Source organism: Schistocerca cancellata, chromosome 12 (genome assembly GCF_023864275.1).
Source record: "Schistocerca cancellata isolate TAMUIC-IGC-003103 chromosome 12, iqSchCanc2.1, whole genome shotgun sequence".
In the NCBI taxonomy this organism is placed as follows: Eukaryota; Metazoa; Arthropoda; class Insecta; order Orthoptera; family Acrididae; genus Schistocerca; species Schistocerca cancellata.
The window spans coordinates 82371509-82396683 of NC_064637.1; the positions used below are offsets into that span (position 1 = coordinate 82371509).

Consider the following 25175-nt stretch of genomic DNA (forward strand, 5'->3'; position numbering starts at 1 on the left):
CAGTATCTCTTCAAAAAGTATGTTGTTAGTAAGACTCAACAACAACTACCGAATTTTTCATTTTTACAAATTTTTGCAACGATCATGAAGTATTCCCCTTTTGAATGTGCGTCGATATTGCTAAGTGAAAAAACAGATATTTTTATGTTTTAGACCCTACTTTGTCATCGGTACCTCTTTGAAATGTATTTTGTTAATATATGTCAAAAATAATTAATGTATTTTGAATTTTTTCATTTTTTTGGTGGGCGTAAACTACTTAACCCCCTCTCCACCTTGGTAATGCACGTAATGGAAAATGCGTTGGCATTGCTGGGCTTAAGGTGAATGTGCAGGTCGTGATATAAGATCATGGCTTGTAGAAAATAAACTAACGCTAAATCACAGTAAGACTCAGTTTTTACAGTTTCTAACACGCAATTAACCAAAACCCGATGTTTTAATTTCACAGAATGAGCATATGATTAGTGAAACTGAACAGTTCAATAGATAGTAAGCTGTCGTGGCAAGCCCACGTTCAGGATCTTGTTCAAAGACTTAATGCTGCTCATTTTACTATTCGATCAATATCTGAAGTAAGTGATCGTTCGACTCGAAAATTAGTCTACTTTGCTTATTTTCATTCGCTTACGTCGTATGGTTTTATATTTTGCGGTAAATCTTCCCATTCTAAAAGGATACTTTTGGCTCAGAAACGGGCGGTTCGGGCAGTAAGTGGGGTAAGTTCACGAACCTCTTGTTGATCCCTGTTAACGAGTCTGGGTATTTTGACGTTGGCCTCTCAATATATACAATATGTATTCCGTATATTCCTTATTGTCATTTCTTGTTAGCAGTATCATCTTATTCCCAGGAATAAGTACCGTTCACTCATTTAATGAGGGTTGGGGTTGTTTTGGGGGAGGAGACCAGACAGCAAGGTCATCGGTCTCATCGGATTAAGGAAGGATGGGGAAGGAAGTCGGCCGTGCCCTTTCAAAGAATCCATCCCGGCATCTGCCTGGAGCGATTTAGAGAAATCACGGAAAACCTAAATGAGGATGGCCGGACGCGGGATTGAACCGTCGTCCTCCCGAATGCGAGTCCAGTGTGCTAGCCACTGCGCCACCTCGCTCGGTCACTCAGTTAATGCTCGGAGAAATCAAACCAGCATTTGGATCGGAATTCCTTAACTCTTCTGCAGAAAGGTGTGTAGTATACTGCTGCATCCATTTTCAATAAGCTACCACAAGAATTCAAAAACCTTAAAAATTTTATTTGTATGTGTTATTACTCTTACGTTGTAATTTCATGTACTGACACGTTCCATGACCTCGAAGATTTGCTCCTCAATTTGGCCCTACAGAACTTGACTTGTAAATAAAATAAAAAAAAGTATCTTCAGATCTTACGCAGTGGACGGGAATTCCATCCATTTTAACTCCAAATGTTTTTCTTTTAAACGTTCTCATAGATTTTTTCGATGAGAAGGAGAAGCAAACGAGGACACAATGAACAGCGTAGTGTTACCCCTTTTGTACTTTTTGAACAGCTACTCGAGAACAGATATGGTTTTGCATTCCAAAAGCGGATCACGCCAGTTATTTGTGCCGTGAATTCAAGAACTCCATGTAGAAAACTGTTGTATGATGCGATTATCCTAGTTGGTGTTTCTCAGTATACGACCACGACAAAGGAATGATACTGCTTCTCGCTACTAAGAGCTATTTTTCGTGATGTATCGGTGTACTTCACCTCCCAGTCTTGAACTGTGGCAATTATTCTAGTGGATCAACCCTTTGTCAGTGGGCAAGGCATTTACTGTAGGCTCGTTCTTGTCCTCTGCCGTATCATTACTTCAGACTCAGAAGAATGAAACTAATGCTGCAGAATTCTACACTTCCCTAAGTTTTTAGACAAGTGCTGATTCCAAGTAGGTGCTATTTGAGTTTACAAACTGAAGACAAACCATTCGTTCTTAGGCTCAAAACACTTCAGCATTAATTTTCAACGCGGATGTGCAGAATCTTCGCCGCCTTGACCTCCCGGCGGAGTGAAATACATCTTTTGTAATCCGCTTGTTCTAAGCGGAAACATTCGATCGTTTTGGCATTGCTAAAAATAGTGATAACTGTACTCTGTCAGAGTCTGTCTTCTCTGTCACTGCCGTTCCCATATTTTATTTTTGTTGGGGGGCGTACGAAGCTTCTAAATGGTTCAAATCGCTCTAACCACTATGGGACTTAACTTCTGAGGTCAGCATCCCCTAGAACTTAGAACTACTTAAGCCTAACTAACCTAAGGACATCACACACATCCATGCCTGAAGCAGGATTCGCACCTGCGACCGTAGCGGTCACGCAGTTCCAGACTGTAGCACCTAGAACCGCTCGGCCACCACGGCCGGCTAAGAAGCTTCTAGTTAAGCTTTTCGTCAATGTTAATGAATAAATGTTTACTGGATAATGAACTTTATGCCTGGATCAAAATGCCGAAACACTCAGTGACCTGGGAATGGAGCAAATCGTAAAACTGGATAAAAAGTGAACCTCGTGATAAATTCAATGGGATATACGGCAAAGCTGATTCATAGTCTGATATCCTATCAACTGAAAAAATTCAAAGAAAATTAACAAGTAATCACAAATATTTCTCGCAAAAAAAATACCTGCAATAAGTGACACTGTACGCTTAAACAGCAAGCTGGTAACTCACCAAGCAATTAAAGAAATGTTTCATATACACTTTCTGCTCACGTCACCTGAGCCGAAAGCGAATTATCAGTGACTGGTGCAAACCAGCGGGAAGAGAGGGAGAGAGAGAACAGAAATTCAAATAATTTAAATGAAAACCCAGTTCTTCAAGTATGTAAACATAAATTTACAATTTAGTACCAATTCTTAACGTTTTAAACCAATAAAAAATTCAAATTTTGTGCCAGAAATACGAATAAATGTTATTCAAATAAATAAACACACAAATTTTGAAAACGCATAATTTTTAGTAATGTACTTTTTATTTTTCTCTCCTTGAAACAAGATACGTTATTTGTCTCAAAAAAAAGTTGGCAACGATAGTCGTGGTTCCTGTATAACCGAAAAGGCTAAAAAAGTGCGTAAACGAAGTCGTTCCAGCCCGGAGACTGGGTGAAAAACATTCGTATAACTTTCGTAACTGTCGGAGACATTCAGGTGTCTCACATTGAGTGAAGCCGTTCAGACCCGGGTGTGAGTGAGAAAACCTTTATACAGAAGACGTGCTCACAGAACTAGTTTCAATCGGTTGTTTCATTTGATTGAAAATTCCGTCCCTAGCGCCAGCCAGCATTACCATAGTGCATTATTGGGGACGGGAGAAACCGACCGGCTAAAACCGGTATCTATATTCCAGTTCTGAATAACTGCTATTATCTTGGTCTCGGTTATAATGCGCTTTTCTTTTAATTTTTTTGCTAATAACCGGGTAGAAAACCTGGCATATCAGTTTGCCATAGCATCAGTGATTCCTTGATTGCGGATGCACACCACGCTCTAACTCCTACGGGAATCGGCGAAATGACGTGAGTAATGAGGATAACGGGCAAGGGGCACTACATTCGTAGGGTGCGGATTGATTGGGAATTTGGATTTGCCAGGAGGGGTACTAGGGTAGCCCATGCAGTTACGCTGACCGCCGTGTGCGGATCTACATCTACATCTACATCCACACTCCGCAAGCCACCCGACGGTGTGTGGCGGAGGGTACCTTCAGTACCTCTATCGGTTCTCCCTTCTATTCCAGTCTCGTATCGTTCGTGGAAAGAAGGATTGTCGGTATGCCTCTGTGTGGGCTCTAATCTCTCTGATTTTATCCTCAAGGTCTCTTCGCGAGATATACGTAGGAGGGAGCAATATACTGCTTGACTCTTCGGTGAAGGTATGTTCTCGAAACTTTGACAAAAGCCCGTACCGAGCTACTGAGCGTCTCTCCTGCAGAGTCTTCCACTGGAGTTTATCTATCATCTCCGTAACGCTTTCGCGATTACTAAATGATCCTGTAACGAAGCGCGCTGCTCTCCGTTGGATCTTTTCTATGTCTTGTATCAACCCTATCTGGTACGGATCCCACACTGCTGAGCAGTATTCAAGCAGTGGGCGAACAAGCGTACTGTAACCTACTTCCTTTGTTTTCGGGTTGCATTTCCTTAGGATTCTTCCAATGAATCTGTCTGGCATCTGCTTTACCGACAATCAACATTATATGATCATTCCATTTTAAATCACTCCTAATGCGTACTCCCAGATAATTTATGGAATTAACTGCTTCCAGTTGCTGACCTGCTATTTTGTAGCTAAATGATAAAGGATCTATCTTTCTGTGTATTCGCAGCACATTGCACTTGTCTACATTGAGATTCAGTTGCCATTCCCTGCACCATGCGTCAATTCGCTGCAGATCCTCCTGCATTTCAGTACAATTTTCCATTGTTACAACCTCTCGATACACCACAGCATCATCCGCAAAAAGCCTCAGTGTACTTCCGATGTCATCCACCAGGTCATTTACGTATATTGTAAATAGCAACGGTCCTATGACACTCCCCTGCGGCACACCTGAAATTACTCTTACTTCGGAAGACTTCTCTCCATTGAGAATAACATGCTGCGTCCTGTTATCTAGGAACTCCTCAATCCAATCACACAATTGGTCTGATAGTCCATATGCTCTTACTTTGTTCAATAAACGACTGTGGGGAACTGTATCGAACGCCTTGCGGAAGTCAAGAAACACGGCATCTACCTGTGAACCCGTGTCTATGGCCCTCTGAGTCTCGTGGACGAATAGCGCGAGCTGGGTTTCACATGACCGTCTTTTTCGAAACCCATGCTGATTCCTACAGAGTAGATTTCTAGTCTCCAGAAAAGTCATTATACTCGAACACAATACGTGTTCCAAAATTCTACAACTGATCGACGTTAGAGATATAGGTCTATAGTTCTGCACATCTGTTCGACGTCCCTTCTTGAAAACGGGGATGACCTGTGCCCTTTTCCAATCATTTGGAACGCTACGCTCTTCTAGAGACCTACGGTACACCGCTGCAAGAAGGGGGGCAAGTTCCTTCGCGTACTCTGTGTAAAATTGAACTGGTATCCCACCAGGTCCAGTGGCCTTTCCTCTTTTGAGCGATTTTAATTGTTTCTCTATCCCTCTGTCGTCTATTTCGATATCTACCATTTTGTCATCTGTGCGACAATCTAGAGAAGGAACTACAGTGCAATCTTCCTCTGTGAAACAACTTTGGAAAAAGACATTTAGTATTTCGGCCTTTAGTCTGTCATCCTCTGTTTCAGTACCATTTTGGTCACAGAGTGTCTGGACATTTTGTTTTGATCCACCTACCGCTTTGACATAAGACCAAAATTTCTTAGGATTTTCTGCCAAGTCAGTACATAGAACTTTACTGCGCGGATGGCGCAGTGGTCAGTGCATCTGTCTTATAAGCAGGAGACCCGGGTTCGATTCCAGGTCCGGCATAAGTTTTCAACCTTCTCTAATGATTTAAATCGATTCCCAGTCGCAGCCAATACCTGCATTTCATTTATGTCCTTACAATGTACCTGTTGCCATGTGGAGCGACCAGTGTGCGAGACGTTTCCCTCACCTGGTCTACTCGGTAGTTTCCCCACTGTCGTCCTCAGGTACCAGTTGTATTGCAGACTGAAACCGTATCTAGTTTGAAAGTAGTTTGCGGATTTATGTAGCAATGAAGTATAAGTATGCTGCATTTGCTTTTAAGAGATTAAAAACTGGATGAGGCACAACAAACTAGTGACATCATGTAAGGAGATGTGTGTGTGTGTGTGTGTGTGTGTGTGTGTGTGTGTGTGTGAATTCCTAAGGGACCAAACTGCTGAGGTCATCAGTCGCTAGACTTACACACTACTTAAACTAACTTACGCTAAGGACAACACACACACCCATGTCCAGGGAGGACTCGAAACTCCGGCGGGAGGGATGTAGGGAGAAAACATCCACAAGGTTCCTTGGTACAGAAGGTTAACTTGACTGATATACCTCTAATTTTATTGATGTGGTATAAACTTGGGTTAATAATTGAACCTTTAATTTTGTGACTGCTTCAGGATGAAAAATCGATACGATCCAAAAGTGAGGATCCAGGGAAGCCATGAATTTGTGACCTTTCGCTCTCGCTCTTGCCGCGCCCCACACCTTCACCTTCGCCATCTTTGCTGGAGACACTGAGACCGATATCTACCGTAGCCTCAACCCCATATCGATCGTGATCTCTTACTCCTTCAGCTCGGTTAGAAATTTGCAGTCTTTGTTCCAAGTTTACCTTTTCTACTGGAAGTAATACCAATTAAGAACTGAAATTGATTATTTGACAGGTTTTAACAGTCATCTTAAACTGGCGACGAAAGGAACGGGTGTAACCGAAAACCGATTGTTCAGCGATACCGGCCATCCCTAAGAATTACGTAGGTGTCTGGCCCGCATACGTCTTGGCTGCTGCCTGGGGCCTGTGCCACATCATTTGTGACACACACACCCAAGGTGGAGCGAGAATAGTGAGGCAAGTGCGGAACTCTAGTGAAAGACCCCCTTCAGTCTCCCCCACCCCCCACCACCATCCCAAACAAAAAAGACCTCCGCCTCCCTTGCCCCTTTCACCCCAAGACCCGGCACCCTCGTCGGTATATTTAATTAGTGGGAGGGCGGACGAGACTGCGATGCTGATGCTTATCCCTGCAGCTGTCGTTAACACCCCTTCCCCCTCCCTTTACTTCCACCCCTTACCCGGTGCTGTTGCACCTCATCAAGGCGCAACCAATGAGCTAGCAGGTGCCCACTCTCACTTGTTCGTTCCCTGGTAACGGAGCCGTAACGAAATAATTACTGAAGCACAGGCTGTCCCATAATTAAGTACAAAAGCTGCAAGGAAACGGTCTTTGGCGTAGGGACAAAAATATTAAAAAAGTTGTCTCGAAACAGTATATATTCATTTACTTACTTTAGTAATGAGAAATGTTGTGTTTTCAATGCCGTAACAACTTGTTAATGACTTGAAAGTCGAAATTATAACAAATACAGTCTATGGCGAACATCATGTCATTTAAAAGTAAAAGCATTTAATTAAAAAAAAATGGTTCAAATGGCTCTGAGCACTATGGGACTTAACATCGGAGGTCATCAGTCCCCTAGAACTTAGAACTACTTAAACCTAACTGACCTAAGGACATCACACACATCTATGCCCGTGGCAGGATTCGAACCTGCAACAGTAGCGGTCGCGCGGTTCCAAACTAAAGCGCCTAGAACCTCTCGGCCACTCCGGCCGGCCCATTTAATTCAAAGTTGAACGTATGAACATGAGGTGTTCGAAATGATATGTCACCCTCTTCCACAGTCCAATGTAACGTAGGTAGACTTACAGCATAGTCGAATTTGAAATTTTGTTGCTGCAAATTACGGAATACTACTGTACTGCGATATTTCGAACAGTATTCCTTGCCAGCCAAGGTTGACACTGAGCGGAAACGAGTTAATATCGGCTGAGACCTATCCATTCGTCCGCTCACAACATCCAGCGCAAGAACTGCAGAGTTATACTGCGCATCAAATTACGAAACGAACTGTTTATGAAACAAAAGAAATGAGGTTGCTCCCATTACTGTTCTTATGGCCTGTTAGTGAGTGACTGTTTATCGACCTCGGATTCAGTCTTCACATTGGAAAAGCAATTGGCTATCGACATTTCGTAGCGCTCCGAAGGAAAGCAAAAGCGGCTAAATTTTTTCACAGCCTCTCGCGGAAAGTAACATTCAAATTGGACTGTGAATCAATGGGAACGTGTCACCTGGCCGAATGTGTCGCGTGTCTTAGTGTCTTATTACTCCTGTTCAATGGTGTGTGTATTGTGTACTTATAAAATGACTTTTATCTTAATAATATATATATATATATATATATATATATATATATATATATATATATATATGTGTGTGTGTGTGTGTGTGTGTGTGTATGTGTGTGTGTGTTTGGAAAAAGAGAGAGATTGATTTTTTATTGAGATTTTTACTTTAAGTCGTAACCAGTACCTGAATTTTGGTTGCTGCCTCCTTGAATGATCAGCTTCTGCACCAGTTGGTGACTTATTACAATTTGGGGGAAGTTATTGTTCTTTAAAGTTTAAAATACGACTCAACTGGGCCGTATTGCGGATAGCTTTGAGCCCAAGTTTTCGTAGATATTCATACTTAAGGGACCACTGTTGTGCCGGAATACAAGGAATGTATATTGTATATATTAGAGGAGCCGTCCGTTGTGGCCGAGCGGTTCTAGGCGCTACAGTCCGGAACCGCGCGACCACTACGGTCGCAGGTTCGAATCCTGTCTCGGGCATGGATGTGTGTGATGTCCTTCGGTTAGTTAGGTTTAAGTAGTTCTAAGTTCTAGGGGACTGATGACCTCAGATGTTAAGTCCCATAATGCTCAGAGCTATTTGAACCATTTTGAAGCACTGTTGTAAGTAAAGAAGATCAAATAGCAATCTGCTTTTCGTGAGAAAACAAGATTGCTTGGCACACAAACTTCCTTAAACTACACGTACTGCTGCATCAAAATTGGTCATTGGAGTTCGGCACCATACTGTTGTACAACAACATAATCCAATTCAATTCTGTCGATTGATAGACGGCGACGACAATGAAGTTCACCTCCTTTTCCAAAGACAAGATATTTCTATTCTTCACTTCCAGAAAATTTGTATACATAAATGTTTGGTAACTCTTATACATACTTTACTCGGTTTTATCACGAGAGTATCAGTCATCATTAAATGTAACAATACGTTCTGAGCGACGGCCTAGCAACACGTCCTCTTTCCACAAGATACAGATTAACAGTCCTCTTTTTTTAATAAATCAATTGACTTTTTTTTTGGAGGCCATACTCAAAGATTCACAACTACTATCGTTGCGGGGATTGCGCGCTAACGAGTTTGTTGCTGTCCAGCTGTGCTTCACTTTTTGAATCAAATTTACATTTACGATATTTACATACATTACTGAGCTTTTCAGAATAAAATCGGACACAGTTTAAAAAAAGGGGCAGTGAGGCTCACGTAACATTACATACTGAACTGGGGACGTAGAAACGACAGAGAGTCTTCGTCCCCGCTGTAGCCCTCAGTGTTTCACAACCCCACAACAGGCTACTGCAGTCCACTCACCCCACCGCCGCAACACAGCGAACCCAAGGTTATTGTGCAGTTCAGCCCCAAGTGGAACCACCCCCACCCCCACTTCCAACCCCCCACCCCCGACCCCGCGGGAACGTCTCATACCAGACGAGTGTAACCCCAGATGTTTGCGTGGTAGAGTGATTATGGCGTATGCATACGTGGACACAGTGTTTGCGCAGCAATTGCCGACATAGTGTTAACTGAGGCGGAATAAGGGGAACCAGCCCGCATTCGCAGAGGCAGACGGAAAACCGCCTTAAAATCATCCGCATGCTGGCCGGCACACCGGTCCTCGACACAAATTCGCTGGGCGGGTTCGTGCCGGGGACCGGCACGCCTTTCCGCTCGGCAGGCAGCGCGTTGGACCGCGCGGCTAGCAGTTCAGTGGTTATGACTGGATCTAAGCGAACGGCTGCTCGGAATATGCACCGCGTTGTGCACGTAGGCCTGAGGGGCAGCACACGGTCCAGTCACGTTAATGTGACAACCTGTCAAATGCGCCAATAACAAGATTTTGCGGCGCAGACCGCTGCGAGACGTGCGGAAACGAAGTCAGTGACGTTCTGGAAGGTGCCGACAGGTATGTCGAGCCATGCCGACTGCAGGTTCCTCGGTGGAGGAACCATGGCGCGAACAGCCCGATCGAGGAGGTCTCACAGATTATCGAATTAGTTTAAATCCGGTCAGGTTGGTGGCCAGGGGAGTACGGCAAGCTCATTCTCGAGCGAACCATCCAAGTACGCTGCGAGCTGCGTGACACATTTCATTGTCCTGAATGTCGCTGGTTCGAATGCTGCCTCGGGTATGGTTGTGTGTGATGTCCTTGGTTTAGTTAGGTTTAAGCAGTTCTAAGTTCTAGGGGACTGATCACCTCAGAAGTTAAGTCCCATAGTGCTCACAGCCATTTGAACTATGTGATGTTGTCATACCGAGAAAAAGCAATTGGAGGACATAGCCCCCAAATATAGATCCATACTTGTGTTGATTCGTTGAGCTTACCAGAAAGACGGGATCATGCAGGGAATACCTCGAACACATTCTCCAGACCATGTTTGGTTTTAGACGTTTTACATCTTACACGCCAAAGGCCGTCTATCCGATGGAGCATAAAGCGTGAATCACCTCAAACGGCCACCTGTCGCTACTCACTGGGCGTCCAGCTGCGGTGTTAGTAGGCAGGTAAATTGCAGCATTAGTCGCTGATAAACAGCAGTCAGCATGGGTGCTTGAACCAGGCGCTTGCTGCGGAGGCCCATACGCAACGACGTGCGCTGAACGGCTGTTGAGGAGACACTGCTGGTAGCCGCCTGGGTTCATCTGGGCAGTCGCCTGCTCATCAGTTGCACGTCTACACGTCTCCGCAGCCGTCGTTCTGCACTATCTTCTATGGCCCGTAGAGCACCGCAGTTGTCTCGGCCCCAGTTTTGGATGGCGCCATATTGCCATGCGCTCTAACCACGGGGGCATGCGAACAGTTTACAGACTTAGCCGTCTCGGAAGTCCTTCCACTCTTGGCACGGTTGCCAATGATCACGACCTTCAGGACGTCCATCCCCCGACACGCGCTACACACCTCCACCACTGCTGGTGGTGCCACCTGCCGCCTGCTGCGCTGACGTCGAGCGTGCTCTCACGTCGAACATGGGCGGTGGTCACATTCATGGACGTTTGTTATGCTGTGTGGGAACTTCACCTGCGCATCCGCGAGAGCTGTGGTAGAAATCGAAGGCAGCTGTGCAGTATGTAAACGGTTATCGCGAACCACCTGCATCCCTCCGTGCTTGATGTCTTCCTCGACGGCAAGAGAACTGTCAGAGTCACAAGGCCCGAATGGTGCAAAGTAGTTTAAGGAGCAAGATACTCATTTCACCTGGTGAGACACAATGCAAAACATCTGGTACGATTACGGGCTGCAGCACCGCGCCCACTGGGCAGAGAATTGCGTGAACTGTAACGTCTGACATCTGGTACTACATACCTCCAAAAACGTGCCATTGGATTGTCGAAATGCGTGCCACGCATAATCGATACTCTGTTGTGTTCCTGGGGTGGACCAATATGCTATTAAGCAAGTGATCCTAATGTTTTCGGTCAGCATTGTAGCAACACAAGAGTAAACATGTTCACAACTTGCTGAAATGTTATAATATACTCAGGTGAAAAAAGTTATGGGATACCTCCTAATATTGTGTCGGACATTCTTTAGCCAGGCGTTGTGTAGAAAATAGATGTGGTATGGACTCAACAAATAGTTAGAGGTCCCATGCAGAAATATTGAGCCATACTACCTGTGCAGCCGGCCGTAATAGCGGAAGTGTTGCCGGTGTAGGATTTTGTGTACGAACTGACACTTCGATTACGTCCCATAACAAATCGATGGGTTTCATGTCGGGCGATCTTAGTCACCAAGTCCAGAATATTGTTCAAACCAATCGCGAACAATTTTGGCCTGCTCACATGGCGCATTCTCATCCATAAAAATGCCATCGTTGCTTGGGAACATGAATGGATCTGTCCAGTTGGAGTAGAGGCCCCAGTCCATTCCATGTAAACACAGCCCACACCATTACAGAGTCACCACCAGCTTGCACAGTGCCTTGTTGACTACTTGGGTCCATGACTTCGTTCAGTCTGCGTTACAATCGAGCCCTACTATCAGCACTTACCAACTGAAATAGGGATACATCTGACCAGGCCACGGGTTTCCAGTCGTCTAGAGTGCAACCGATACGGCCGTGAGCCCTGGAGAGGCGCTGCAGGTGATGTCGTGCTGTCAACAAAGGCACTCGCGTCGGTCGTCTGCTGCCACAGCCCACTAACGCCAAATTTCGCCGCACTGTCGTAACGGATAAGTCTGTCGCACGTCCCACATTGATTTCCACGGTTATTTCACGCAGTTTCACTTGTCGGTTACCACTGACAACTCTACGCAAACCCCGCTGCTTTCGGCCGTTAAGTGAAGGCCGTCGGCCACTGCGTTGTCCGCGATGAGAGGTAACGTATGTAATTTCGTATCTTCTCCGCACTCTTGACGCTGTCGATCTCGCAGTACTGAATTCCCCAACGATTTCCGAAACTTAATGTCCTATACGTCTAGCTTTAACTACCATTCCACGTTCAACGTCTGTCAATTCCCGTGACAATCACTTCGGAAACCTATTTCAATGAATTACTTGAGTACAAATGACAGCTCCGCCAGTGCATTGCCCTTTTATCCCTTGAGTATGCGATACCACCGCCATCTGTAGGCCTATACGTGCTTACCTCTGTCCCTTGACTGGTCACCTCGCTGTACAATGGTTGAAGCAAAAGGTAATTTAAGTGTGCTCCAGAGAAGTTAGAAAATAAGTACCGGAACTGAGACGTATGTCTTCTCCTCTTCTTTTCCTTGTGCTTTTGTCCAGGACTTTCGCAGTGTCGGCACGGTCATGGTCGGATTTGGCACGGTTAATAAAGGGGTGGGCGGATGCCCTTCCTGTCGCCACCGCGGTGGATGAGATGATGATGATGATGAAGACAACACAAACACCCATTCCCCGAGCGGAGAAAATCTTCGACCCAGACGGGAATCGAAACCGCGACCCTTTCCATGGCAATCCGTTGGGCTGACCATTCAGCTACCGAAGGAAACTGTGACGTATGTACCAGTGTGTAATTACTTTGTGCAACCCCGTGGAAATTAAGGTAGCACGCGGTAAAAATAAAACCAATCACAGTACTACAGAGCCGCGCTTGAGTACCCTGACAACATCCGCTTTCGCAGCTAAGATCACTCTCCCTTTACTTTACCAATTCTACAAAAATAGATTTTGTCAATGGGTGGCACTATAAAACTAATCTTGCATGTGCGGTAAAGTATGTTACTATCAAGCAGCTTTAGCCACTACGCTGATTAAAATTTGAATTATTTCATTCTGTATTCCCTCTGTCAGCAACAAATAGTTTCCTCACCTTTAGAGGGCTGCAGTAAATTTATGAGACGTATCTTTAATTGCCTTCGTCATGTGTTTTAATGGACTCGATGACACACAGTAAACAACGATTTCAAATAAGACACATCAGAGATAAAAGTGAGACTAATTGCTATCCGCAAGGCAAAAACGAATAGATGTTGGCTCACGTAGTTTCAACGAAATCGTCCTGTGTTTGTCGAGAAAATATTGATTATTCTGGCGTCTCTGCCTTCCAGCACGTGACGCCTCAAGCAAACATTGTACTTATTTGCCCAGGCACGTCTCCTAGTGCTGCCCGGTCCTGGTCAAATACGTTGTCAGATCGCAGAGCTCGTGTTCTGTGTGTAAATAGTGCTTCATTCCGTACTTTACAGAATAAATCTTTGAATGTCCTGCTGCAAGCAGATAATACAATGACATATGAATCACCATCATACTTGAATCCGACTGTGCAACATGTATACGTAGGGGTGCGCGACATTGACACCCAGTATGTGAGCCATAGATGTGTTCTTTTTATCATATGAATAGCAATTAACTCCTCTTTAACATCCAGTTGTAATTATCTAAATGTTATTCTTACTGTAGGCCACCTCATGTCATAAACGATAGACATTATCTCTCGTAAATGTTATGTAGTCATTATTAATTATGTGTGGTGAAACACAGAGGATTTCAGTTTGTAACGTGCTAAGGATGTCAGTTCAAACATTGTAGGAAGATAAATGGAATTTTTGTATTCTAAACTGCTATTAGTCTTCTGTCCGGTTTCGTGCAGCCATTCCGACTTCCTCTCCTGTGCCGACCTCTTCACCTCAGAGCAGAACTTGTACCCAACGTCCTCAATTATTTGGCGGATATATTCCAACCTCTGTCTTTGCTTACAGATTTTACGCTCGACAGCTCCATTACCACGATAGCTACTCTCTGATGTCATAACATATGTTCTATCATCGTCTTCCTTTCTTGTGTTTTCCATAATCATGTTCCTTATCAGTCCACCTACACGTCAACGTCATTTTATAAAACCACATCGGAAAGCCGCGGTGGTCTAGCGGTTCTAGGCGCGCAGTCCGGAACCGCGCGGCCACTACGGTCGCAGGTTCGAATCCTGCCTCGGGCATGGATGTGTGTGATGTACTTAGGTTAGTTAGGTTTAAGTAGTTCTAAGTTCTAGGGGACTGATGACGATAGATGTTAAGTCCCATAGTGCTCAGAGCCATTTTTGAACCACATCGAAAACATTTAGATTGTCTGCTTTTGCTGTTTCCCCACAGCCATGATGTTCTTCTATACAGTACTGTGCTCCAGACGTACATTCCTAGAAACTTTTTTCCTGTGTTAAGGCCCCTTTTTCTGTGCTAATTGGTTTCTCATGTCCTGTTTACTTAATTCCTCATAGATTTTGCTTTCAAAGTAATGGAATTCCTTCACTAGATACATTACATCGTCCCCAAATTTGATGTGAAGTTTATTGCTGATCCTCTCATTACTTTCATCTTTCTTGGGTATGGTCTGAGTCCGTTGGTTATGCTAATTAATCTGTTGATTGCGTTTTAGTGAGTGATTTTTTTCTTTTTCCTCTCGGTTTGGGGTGCTATGTGATGCCATGTCAGTGATTGTACAGTGAGCGCCAAAGAAACTGGTATAAGCATGCGTATTCAAATACAGAGATATGTAAACAGGCAGAACACGAGGCTGCGGTCGGCAACGCCTATATAAGACAATAAGTGTCTGGTGCAGTTTTTGGACCGGTTACTGCTGCTACAGTGGCTACACCGGTCAGTAAACCATACTGAGTTGGACTTGTACTGTCCTGAAAAACTTACGCGGTAGCGTTCTCGCTTCCCGCGCCCGGGTTCCCGGGTTCGATTCCCAGCGGGTCAGGGATTTTCTCTGCCTCGTGATGACTGGGTGTTGTGTGATGTCAGGTCAGTTAGGTTTAAGTAGTTGTAAGTTATAGGGGACTGATGACCATAGCTGTTAAGTCCCATAGTGCTCAGAGCCATTTCAACCATTTTGAAAAACTTACTGCTTCCTCTGCAGGCAGTGTCTGTTCTCGCTAATGGTGTGTATTTATTCCATCTAAAAATACTGGAGTATGGAGTCAAATATGGAGAGTTAAGGCTGAAAGAGTTTTTTCGTGAACGGAATATTTATGGAACCCTACGAACTGCGATAGTGAAAGCAAATTAACAAGATTAGGCCCTCGTCGAGAAATACGTGAGCAGTTAGAAAATAATGTGCATGTCGTGGAAAAAATGGGATCTTTGTGAATATCTTTTTACTGTAGGTACAGCACTCCTAAAAGAGGCGTCGCCCTTGTAAAAAGAGGTGTCACCTTTCGAAATCTTAGGGCCTACGCAACTCAATAAGAAATTTGTAGCTCTCGGTCGCAAAAATTAGGATATATCCCATTTTCCAAATCGGCTGTAAGGTCAGACATTAATTTTGTCCCGCCACACTGGTCATTACTTTTTAAAAGAGTGGTCGTCCATCAGTGTCGTTTCTTATTTCTTTTCTGATGATATACTCGTCGAAGTAAAAAACGGAGTGTATCAAAAAGAATCATCCGATTTTTAAAAATCATAACTGTTATATTATTTGAGATATGTGCGAGAACAACGTACTGTTGGAAAGAGCAAACTCTCCAGTCTTACATGGTTCCCCCTAGGCAGCAGCAGTGTGCGGTTACTTCAGTTCTACTAAAAATGGTGTCGGGATAACAGAAAGAGTTTTGTGTTCTATGTTTTGCGCAGTGCGGGTCAGTAATAACTGCTCAGCGTGACTTTCGTACTAGGTACGGTGCGGATCCCCCTACAGCACAGAGCATTAGACGATGGCATCAACGATTAAAAGAAACAGAATGTTTGCGGAAAGGCAAATCGCCGGGCCGTCCCCGAGTGTCTGACACAGACGTCGAACGCATCCGCCATAGTTTCACGAGTCCTCAGAAATCCGTTGGCCGTGCAGCTCGACAGCTCAACATGCCGCCGATGTACGTATGGCGTGTGTTGCTTCGACGTTTACACATTAGACCACACAAAATCCAGCTACTTCAAGCTGTTCGTGAAGGTGACAAACAATGACGTTTGGAATTCTGTAATTTTGTTTTTGGCACGATGGAGGATGACAGGTTTCTTCCACGCTTAGTGTTTACAGACGAGGCAACATTCCATTTAAATTGAAAGGTGAACCGTCATCATGTGAGAATACGGGGTACGGAACAACCAAATGAATTTGTACAACATGAGAGGGACTATCCAAAATTTAACGTGTTTTAAGCAGTTTCACGGGAAAAGGCGTATGGACCATTTTTCTTTGACGAAAACACTGTTACAGGAAGCATTTATCTCGATATGGTGGGGAGAACTTTATTTTCCCACACATGGAGACTGATTCAAACGACTTCATTTATCAACAGGGTGGGGCACCGCCACATTGGCATCTGGAAGTACGGGAATTTTTAAATCAAAGGATTACTGAACGACGGATCGGTCTCAGCGAACCAATTGATTGAGCCTTACATTGCCGGCCTGCAAGGTCACCGGACCTGAGAGTTTGTTATTATTTCTTGTGGGGGTTTATAAAAGACTGTGTTTATATGCCTCCAATACCAACAACAAAGAATGAACTGAGTCATCGCATAACAGCAGCTGAGGAAGCTGTAATATGTTTTTGAATACCGCATTGGCATATGCCGTGCATTTAAAAGTGGGCATATTGATCACCTATGAAATGGCAAGAAAAAAACTTTTTGAGTTTTCCGTTCATTAAAGAAACAAAATTCAGTGTAAATGTTTATTAGTTTTAGACGTGCCATATCGAATCACTCTTTTTGATACACCCTGTAAATGGGCACATGCGACGACTGCTCATATTGGCCGGTGAAGGTGTAGTAATAACGCTGCTTTATAACAATAACAAAAAGGGAACAACGTCGCCAAGTTTCCATAGCCAACTGCGATTGCACGTGGCCGCATCTTGGCTCCTATTCCTTCTCTTGGTGTGGATGAGGAGCCCATCAGGCGTCAGGCGGCTTCCACACCACTGGGAGGGCTGGACCTCACCCCCAGCTGGCCGCCACACTCGGCGTCGACGGCCGGCGTCTCACAGCGGCATGCGGGCGGCGTCTGACCCGCGAGCCTCACCTGGCAAGTGCGGCGCTCAGCACCACCAGCGGGCCGCTTTGATGGCGCCGCCACAAGGCCGGCTTTGTCCCGGCGGCTGCTGCTTGGGAACGTAAGCAAACACGTCTGCCGTCGCCGCTTGCTACTGGAGAGCGCCAGCCTGCCGCAGCAATGAACCGCGCGTTAATCACTGGCGAGCAGTCGCGCAGACTCCAGCGCGGTACACGGAAGGAGAGAGCCCACGAACCGCCGGGAGAAAGTAGGAGGCTGCCGAAAATGGAAGTGTCTCTGCGTGATTCGCCAAATCTACATTTATGAAGGTTTGTGGAGATCTTCATCACGTGACAGGTATTAAATGAATAAGCTTTCATTCCATTCGGAAAGGATACCTAAGATCATCATAACTCTGACGTGTGATCCCCATCACGGGCAGGAATTCGCTGTTGTACATATGGCATGAAAGGAAACAACCTCTGAATGTCACCTTCAGGAATATCTTGACATGGCTGAAACGCGTGTTTCAGTTCATGCTGACAGCTCGAGGGGGGGGGGGGGGGGGGGAGCGGGTCGTAACACGCTTTATGGAAGACAAGCCGGTCATACCAGTCAAGGCTTTTATGATATGAAGTGAAATGTGAGGTCTTGGATTATTCTGCTGGAATATGCCCTTTATTACACACATCAGGGTTTACTAACCACATACTGTGCACATGTAACCTCCCTTCAACAAATTACGAAATCAGTCTACTTGTCATATGCTCCCCATGCCATGAACCCAATAGCTGAACTGCTATTGATATCGAGAATCGATGCTTTCTGTGACCTTCCACTCGGTCGTCTACGGCCACATTTACTCAAACAGAAGCTAGACTCATCGCCGAACAACACAGAATGCCATTCAGCTTCTCAGTTGACTCTGGCTGTCCACCTTTCAGGTCTATGTTGTCTGTGGTATGCTGTCAGCAGTAAACCACGCTTGGCAACTAGAGATATGAAACCCAGGTTCTAGTAATCTATTCCCGATGGTTCGTGGTGACATTCTGCCTGCAACCTGTGTCAGGATTTCAGATATTGCCATTCATCTACTTGTCACACCCACAGCAACCCTTTGATCTTCTTGTGGTGTTGTCTTCCCGGAAAGACCTGTGCCTGCAGCTCTTGCTACACTGTTGAGCTGAGTCCATCTCATCACCACTTGTTCTGCAGCACTACACAACAACCAACCGCCTGTACAATCTGCGGATGTAATGCTCCCTTTCAAATTCCGGCAGATGGCGACAATCTGCGAGTGCATTTATTCAGGGCACACTGTGTTGTGACTTCCACCAGAAGAGATCCAGTAACGCTAGAGACATCCATCGCGTACTCGCACTATTGTTCACGTGTAGGGACAGCCTCGCACAAGAATGAAATTTTTAATGTACGTCTCACAGGCATGGACACATTGGTGTATCTGTTTGTTAGGTGTCAATGGAGTATCACTTTCGATTCCCGTCAATATAGAGGTCTTTCCTTTGACTTTGTTTATCTCTTCTATTAATCCCACCTGGTAAGCGTCCCAGACTGATAAACAATACTCAAGAATCAGTCGAACACGTGTTTTGTAAACCACTTCTTTCGTGAATGAACTACATTTCCTTAAGATTCTTCCTATGAACCTCAGTTTGACATCTGTTTTTCTTGCAATTAGTCTTGAATGTTCATTCGACTTAAAGTCGCTCCGTATGGTTACCCCGACATTTTACAGTAGTTACTGTTCCTAGCAATTCGTCACCAACATTGTAATTGTACGGTAGCGCATTTCTTTTCATAAGTGTACGTAGTATGTCACACTTGAAACTTCCTGGCAGATTAAAACTGTGTGCCCGACCGAGACTCGAGCTCGGGACCTTTGCCTTTCGCGGGCAAGTGCTCTAGAGTGGTAGAGCACTTGCCCGCGAAAGGCAAAGGTCCCGAGCTCGAGTCTCGATCGGGCACACAGTTTTAATCTGCCAGGAAATTTCATATCAGCGCACAATCCGCTGCAGAGTGAAAATCTCATTATGTTACACTTATTTTCGTTTAGGGTCAACTCGCATAGCCTGCACAATTCATCAGTCCGCTACAGGCCCACATACTCTTCTGGCGTTTCTGCCTTGTTGCAGCCAAGCGCATCCTATGCTAACAGCTTAATGAAGCTTCAGACTTTTTCGACTAGATCATTTATGTGTATTGTAAACTGTAACGGTCGTAGCATGCTTCATTAGGGTGCTTCTGGTACATTACCTTTAGACCTGCCCGTTTTGACCCGTTGACGGCAAATTCAGTCACAAATGTGGTCAGATCATAATTTTTTCGCTGAAATGCCTTCTTCGAGTCAAACAACGCGGCATCAACCTGAACAGCGAGCTCAGTTTCGCAGGCACTTTGTTTGGGGAACCTTTGTTGATTTTTACACACGAGATTTTGCGTTCTCCAAAGACGTGATAATTCGGCCCATAAAACATGTTTCAAAAGTCTAAAACCGATTGACATTCGGTATTGCTCATTCGTCTTCTTTTCTACTTTAAATTCATTTCTCTCATTGAGCACATGTTTTACCCGCAAATTCATGAAGATCGTCTACGGAGGTACCAAACTAGATTACTAAAACACGTAATATGTTATGACACAGAACATCCTGGCATAACATAACCTAAAATAATTAAAACATAATGCATGCCACTGTAGTATGGTAATTTTTTCACATGTTAGTCACTTGCTGATTAATGGAACTGAAGATTTACATCCACTTTTCTCTCTTTACTCATAAATTGTACAGGTTACATCATTTGTCGCTGATGAGATTTTCAAGGTCGTAGACAATTTGTTTCCCAATGTCACACCCCTATCTGCGGTAATTTCCTGATCTTTTGCTTATCTTTGGGGCAGCTGCAGAAAATACGGTCGGAGGCTTCTTCGGAACAGCTGAGGTGCGAGGTAATTTATGCTGCAATTGCGGTTTGTATAATACAGTTGTTTTGACGGATTAGTAACCGTTGCCGCAAAATCTCTGCCCTTGCATCCGTATGACAGGTATAGCTTTTCATTCCACAAATCCTAATTTCAGTTCTGATGGTACAAAGGAAGCGGTAGTTAGTTCCATTCCATTGATCCTTAGCCCAGACATTGAATTCCTCGTTGCCTATTAGTCGACTATGACCCTTGACCTAGAACATGACGATTTTAAACTAGCTTGAAATTCCTTTCTATACATCAAAGATCTGCTGCACTAGATAATTGCCTGTTGTTATTCCGTTGCTAGTTAGCCTTTCCACAGATCATCAAAGGGAGCTCGTGTGCGTGTGCAGTTTTCACCATCGTAACCTGCTGTTCGCGTTTGCTGCTTGAATGACAGAGCTGTCCGATGCTGACGAAAAGTTTGTTGTGTAATATTGATCGTGTACCTGCTTGTAGTATCCAAGTACTCCGTAACATAATTACAACTTTTTTTAAGGTGACTCTTAAAGTAGGCTACTTTCATTCGGCAGTTAATGTCCATCTTTGCAATTTTCCTCCCAACTGCACCGAGTAAGTAGGGAAAATGTGGTGTCACCGCCAGACATCACACTTGCTAGGTGGTAGCCTTTAAATCGGCCGCGGTCCGTTAGTATACGTCGGACCCGCGTGTCGCCACTATCAGTGATTACAGACCGAGCGCCGCCACACGGCAGGTCTAGTTTAGAGAGATTCCCTAGCACTCGGCCCAGTTGTACAGCCGACTTTGCTAGCGATGGTTCACTGCCTACATACGCTCTCATTTGTCGAGACGACAGTTTAGCATAGCCTTCAGCTACGTCATTTGCTACGACATAGCAAGGCGCCATATTCAGTTACTATGTCTTCTGAACAGATAATATACTCTTGTACCGTCAAGAACGATGTTCATCATTAATGGATTAAAGTTAAGTATCAAAGTAATTACGTCCGCTTTCTGAATTCTAATTCCTTGTCATGTTCCATGCCTCACGTCAGTATAGTTCTTCCCTCCTCACACCAGCCTGCGTGAGCTAAAACGCGTGCATTTCGGCCACTACTAGTAACACGGTGTTGGCTCTTCTGCCAACACAACACAAAATGTCTGCTTCGTACGCACTATGTTTTCGAACGAATGTAAAGAAGACTAGAGGTGCAGTTCGGTGACAGTTGCATGATACTAGCGTAAATAACTTACTCATGGTTGACACTTCGAGTGACAGTGAACTCTGAATACCCACCTGATGGCTGAGACACAGCCTGTAGAGACAATTCCCAGGGCTCTTTATACGTATGAAGAAGGACAGTATTCAAATGTAACAGTAATTAGTGCAAACTTACTAACAAACTGTTGTCTAAACCATAATCGAGTCTTCTCAGTGTGGCTCCAGTTCTCTGACTTTATCCCGTCCTCTTATTCTTCTGCTACTCTCTATCTCTCTCTCTCTCTCTCTCTCTCTCTCTCTCTTTCTTTCCAGTTCCGTACTTTCTCTCATTCTCTCTCTTTCTCACCCTTTCTCTCCCTTTCTGTATTTCACTGTCCCTCTCCTTTTCCCTCTCTCTTTCTGTCTTTCTTCCTTCGTCCATGTCCTTCCTACTAGTCTCCCACATACACTTCCTTTTTGTAGAGCCGCACTTCTCTCTCCATTTTTTTTCTCTTCTTGTACTTCTTCTGCTACTTCTCCTCTCTCTGCTTCTTTTTCTCTCCCTCTCACTCACTCTCACTCTCTACCTTCGCCTCCCATTCTTCCAGTCTCTCACATTCTGTCCCTCTCCCCCTCTCTCTTTCTTTACATATTTTTATCTGCTGTTATTGCCTCATTTTATCATTGTTCCTCTCATATTAGTAAAGATGTTGTAGTGGCAGCCAAAATAGCTTAAGTTGGATCTCGGTATGGTTCCTTAAAAACGTTATGCCCACTTGTTTCGCTAATTCTTCACCAAGTACTTTTCATCTTCGTTCTCTAGTACGTGCGTGTAAGTATGAGTCAGTCAGCGAGATGCCGTTAGCGTGTACGTGCGTGCACGCGCTTTTGTGTGTGTGTGTATGTGTGTGTGTGTGTGTGTGTGTGTGTGTAAACCTTCTACAGAACGCACGCTATGTTTCTCCGGGTTCCAACCACGTGGCACGAGCCGACTGCCGACTCGCGCGGGCAATAAAGCCATTAGCGCGTCGCCGCTAACTCAGCCACAGGAGACACCGCTCTGTGCAGCAGGCGTAGCGCACTGAAGATGATAGCGCTGTCGTGTACGAAACGTCGCCACCACAGTCACGTTCACCGAGGCTGAAAACTCCGGAAAGGCTCCAGTGCTTGGCTGTATTGTGATTTGACGAGTAAGAATAAAGAGATGCTTTATTTTTCTCGTTGAGAAACTCAGTAACTATGGATTTTCTATAATAATAAACGGTAGAAGTAGCATTAGCATTCGGTAGCACATTCAATTTCTTTCAATTATTTTGGTCTGTTGTGGATCATCTGCGAAGGAGAACGGGTTTCTTGGAAATTAAAATCAATGTCTGCCATACAGTAAGTATCAGTTTGTAAAAAAATACATCATGTCTCCTTACCTATTATCTACATCTACATATGTAATGCGCAAACCACCAGGCGGTGCACGGTGAACGGTACCTTGTACCACTACTAGTCAATCTATTTCCTGTTCCACTCGCAAATGGGGGGGAGGAAAAAGGCCTCAGTACGAACCTTAATTTCTCTTATCTTGTCTTCGCGGTCCTTACGCAAAATGTACGTTCGCAGCAGTAGCATCGTTCTGTAGTCACCTTCAAATTCCGGTTCTCTAATATTCTTCAATAGTGTGTCGTGAAAAGAACGTCGTCTTCACTGCAGGGATTCCCATTTATGTTCACGGAGAATTCCCGTGTTACTCGCATGTTCATCGAACCTACCGGTAACAAATCTAGCAGAACGCCTCAAGACGTAATTTCTCGTGGTTTTTCTCGAATTACATTGGAGTTTTCGTACCTTTTATAAATGAGCTGCAAGTCCCTAGAATTCTCTCAGTAAACAGAATTTTGCCATTTGCCTTAATTAGCAGCTGCCTTACGTGCTCGTCCCACTTCATATCGCTTTGCATCGTTACGCCTATATATTTAATCGACGCCACTGAGTCTAGCAACACGCCACTGACACTGTATTAAAAATCACAGGACTGCTTTTCCCATTCACCTGCATGCACTTATGTTTTTCTACACTTCGAGCAAGGCACCATTCCTCACACCAAACAGAAATTCTGTCAAGTCGTCTTGTATTCTCCTACAGTCACTGAACGACACCACTTTCCTGTACATCACAACGTCATCAGCAAACAGTCGCTTATTGCTGCTAACCCTTTTCGTCAGATAGTTTATGTACATAGGGAGCAAGAGCGAACGTACCACTCTTCGCTAGGGACGTCTGATAATATCTTTGCCTCTGATTAGAGTCGCGTCTAGGGCAGGTTGCTCTTCGCGGCATTCACGAATCTGAGAACCTTTTCATATTCCGGAACCTTAGTTAACAGTCTGCGGCGAGGTATTGTTTCAATCGCTTTCCGAAATTCTAGGAATATTGAATCTACCTGGTGTTCTATGGATCGCAGAAATATCGTGTGAGAAGAGGGCAAGCTGAGTTTCGCAAAAGCGATACTTTCAAACTCCGTGCTGTTTTGAAGACAGAAGCTTTTCTCTATGAAGGAAATTTATTGTGCTAGACCTTAGAATACGTCCAAGAATACTGGAGAAAACCGATGTCAAGAATACTAGTGTGTAATTTTGTGGCTCCGTTCTTTTACTCTTCATATGTTCGTACAAGAGTGACCTGTGTTTTATTCCAGTCGCTTGGGACTTTGCGCTGGGGGAGAGGTTAGCGGTAAATGCAAGCTAGGTAAGGGGGCAATGCGGAAGAATAGTCTCTGTAAAACCGAATGAGGATCGCATCCGGAGCTGAGGACAAGTCTTTCAGTAGCTTCTCAACGCCATGGATGTCTATTACTGTGTCCTCCATAAGGGTGTTGGTGCGACTGTCAGTCGACTGTTCTTTTGTACGATTCTCCTACGTGAATGATCTTTTGAACTCGAAATTTAAAACTGCAACTTGCCCTTTGCTGTCCTCTATTGCCACATCAGACTGGTCGACGAATAACTGGACAGGAGCCTGCGACCTGCTTGCTGATTTTGCTTAGGACCAGAATTTCGTCTGTTTCTGGGCAACATCTTCCGCGAATATATGACGCTGAGAGCTCGTGTATGCTACGTGCATCGATCACTTTGCAGAGCCAAGAACTTCTACAAACCTTTGCCTGTCGACATTTCCACTTTCTTTTTTGAACCGGAAGTACAACAACCTTTGCCTCCTCATTATTTTCCTAAACCACTGTTGGTCTCTCCGTCCTTGATCCACTTACTCGGCTCATACTCCTCCAGAGTGAGAGTTACAGTAAGTTTAAGTTTAGTCCATAATTTGTCTACGTCCATCATATTCGAACTAAATGATATCCATGCATTGTCTAAGTGGGATGCTAACAATCGCTTATCTGCTCTTTCTAGCAAAAATACTTTCCTAGGCTTCATGATGGATTTATTAGCTTTAGTAACCATCGTCGTTATGAGGACATCATGATCATTAATCCCTGTGTCTATACTGACTGTGTCGATGAGGCCAGTCCTGTTCGTAACTACGAGGTCTAAAACATCCTCATTGTGTGTGGGTTGTCCAACTACCTTTTCGGAGCGGTTTTCGGAAAATATCTTCAGAATTATTTCAAATGACTGTCTTTCCCTATCCGAAGACGTCGCAGCCTGTAGTCAGCAGGTTAATAAAGTCGCCTCCAACTAATATTGTCTGATCGGGGATCTTCCGCGCTACTGGGTGT

At 44.6% G+C, this 25175-nt stretch overlaps 1 non-coding gene across 1 annotated transcript; it reads left to right on the forward strand.

Moving 5' to 3' along the window:
• The first annotated feature begins 5423 nt into the window (after positions 1–5423).
• On the forward strand, positions 5424–5496 carry Trnai-uau (transfer RNA isoleucine (anticodon UAU)). Its single transcript has one exon. It is a non-coding gene; the product is annotated as a tRNA-Ile (tRNA).
• The last annotated feature ends 19679 nt before the right edge of the window (positions 5497–25175 follow it).